The following is a 2,500-nucleotide window of genomic DNA, read 5'->3' as shown; positions in this document are numbered from 1 at the left end:
GACAAACATTCTCTATTCACATTGTAAAGCAAAAAGAGGCCCACTAACTGTTCTCACTGGAATGCGTCGTAAAAAAATCACAAATATTCCATATTCTTTCTACAGTGTAAACAAGCATTTTTTTCTTACTCTCCGTTCCATAGGTTTTATCTATCTATTTATATGTATTTGATTTCGGTTTAACGTCACGACAATCCCTTTCTTCAAGGGCTAGGACGGGCCTGCCCCGTGAAAGGATGGGCAGGAATTGGCAATTGGGAGACCGTTACCCCAAGTAGATGCCCTTCCTAACCTCAGACCGTGGCCGGGATTCGAACCCGTGCGCTTGCGGACCCTCCGACCCGCAGTCGCGCGTGTTACCACTGTGCCATGGCGGCCCCCTCTATCTATCTGTCTAGCTAGCTGTCTATCTATCTATCTATCTATCTATCTATCTATCTATCTATCTATCTAGCTAGCTAGCTAGCTAGCTAGCTATCTATGTATCTATCTATATATACCTGTCCGTCTTTAATTATATTTGTCTCAGAATCTACACTCATCTAATTATCCATCACATCTGGATATCTATCTATCTAGCGAGTGACAGACAGATAGATAGTCAAATAGATAGGCAGACAGACAGAGAAAGAACGACGTTAATTATTTCACACTTACTCGTCATGTCAGAACAGATTTTTTTGAGTTATGTAATTTAAGTTACAATGTCTATTTTTCATCCTCTTATATTTTTAGCATAACTGTCTGGCGTCATTACCTAAGTTCTTTAAAAAAGAACGTGATTTACTAAGTATTATCAATACATTATTTCACAGACCCAAGAAAACTCCAGATAGTAAAAACAAGTTAATGACATAATTAGCAATATAAACGCAACTGACAAAGGTTACTCAACGTAGTAGTCTGAGCTAATGAATGATCGAATGACAGTGTCTATCAAAAAGAACGTTTTACTGCCTAAATTCGTAAGGCAGTGAAACCCTTGGGAAATGTCAATCACGTATAGGTAAATAATGTGCAGCTTATAAAACTCAAATTGATGATTGGTGTGAGCATTGGATTCCACTTGAATATCATTTCCTTCCTACGAAAATTATTTCCAACAAGCCTGATTATCTCGTCAAGCCGTTTATTCTGTGTTGAAATTGTGCACGTGTACTGTTGGGTGAGAAAGCTCATTGCTTATATTTTTTTTTCTTTATGTATGCAAAAGTGTTACATGAAAGTAATTACCTGAAAATTCTGGGATATTTTTGGGTCTTTGCAAAAAAAAATGTCTGTCTCTTAGCAGGATTCCACTATATACTATGAATTATAATACTAAAGACTAAACTATATTTACTGCAAAATTGTTATATCTGACATTGTAAAATTTAATTAATAATAACAACAATACTACTACTACTACTTCTACTACTACTACTACAACTAATGATGATGATGATAATAATAATAATGACAATAATAATGATAATAATAAAACTAATAATAATAATAACAATAACGATAACAATAATAATAATAATAATAATAATAATAATAATAATAATAATAATAATGCTAACAGTAACAATAACAATAAAAATAACAAAACAACAATAATAATAATAATAATGATAATAGTAATAATACAAATAATAATAATAATAATGATAACAACAACGACAGGAAAAAAAGACGGGAAAGGACACACGGAAGGGGAGAAGGAGGGAAGGGAATAAGGGAGTGAAGGAAGGGGGGGAAGTTCAGGAGGGAAGATGAGGTAACAGGGGGGGGGGGGGGGGAGACTTACGCAAGGCTTTGAAGTGAGATGGACAGAGTGAATTTAAGAAATATTTAGGAGTAAGGAAGGGTGGCAGAGGGAAAGGAAAAAGGGAGGGAGAGGGAAAGGGAGGGAAAGGAAAAGGGAGGGAAAGGGAAAAGGAGGGAGAGGGAAAGGGAGGGAAAGGAAAAGGGAGGGAAAGGGAAAAGGAGGGAGAGGGAAAGGGAGGGAAAGGAAAAGGGAGGGAAAGGGAAAAGGAGGGAGAGGGAAAGGGAGGGAAAGGAAAAGGGAGGGAAAGGGAAAAGGAGGGAGAGGGAAAGGGAGGGAAAGGAAAAAGGGAGGGAAAGGGAAAAGGAGGGAGAGGGAAAGGGAGGGAAAGGAAAAAGGGAGGGAAAGGGAAAAGGAGGGAGAGGGAAAGGGAGGGAAAGGAAAAAGGGAGGGAAAGGGAAAAGGAGGGAGAGGGAAAGGGAGGGAAAGGAAAAGGGAGGGAAAGGGAAAAGGAGGGAGAGGGAAAGGGAGGGAAAGGGAAAAGGAGGGAGAGGGAAAAGGAGGGAGAGGGAAAGGGAGGGAAAGGAAAAGGGAGGGAAAGGGAAAAGGAGGGAGAGGGAAAGGGAGGGGAGGCGAAAGGTAGGAGCAGGGGCGTAAAAGTGGGTGATTGTAGTACATTTTCCCGTATAAGTTCATGTGTTCCATTAGTGATTATAATAATGAGAGTAGTGGTAGTAGTAGTAGTACCAC

Source organism: Penaeus chinensis, chromosome 31 (genome assembly GCF_019202785.1).
Source record: "Penaeus chinensis breed Huanghai No. 1 chromosome 31, ASM1920278v2, whole genome shotgun sequence".
In the NCBI taxonomy this organism is placed as follows: Eukaryota; Metazoa; Arthropoda; class Malacostraca; order Decapoda; family Penaeidae; genus Penaeus; species Penaeus chinensis.
Note: the sequence above shows the minus strand (reverse complement) of the source record.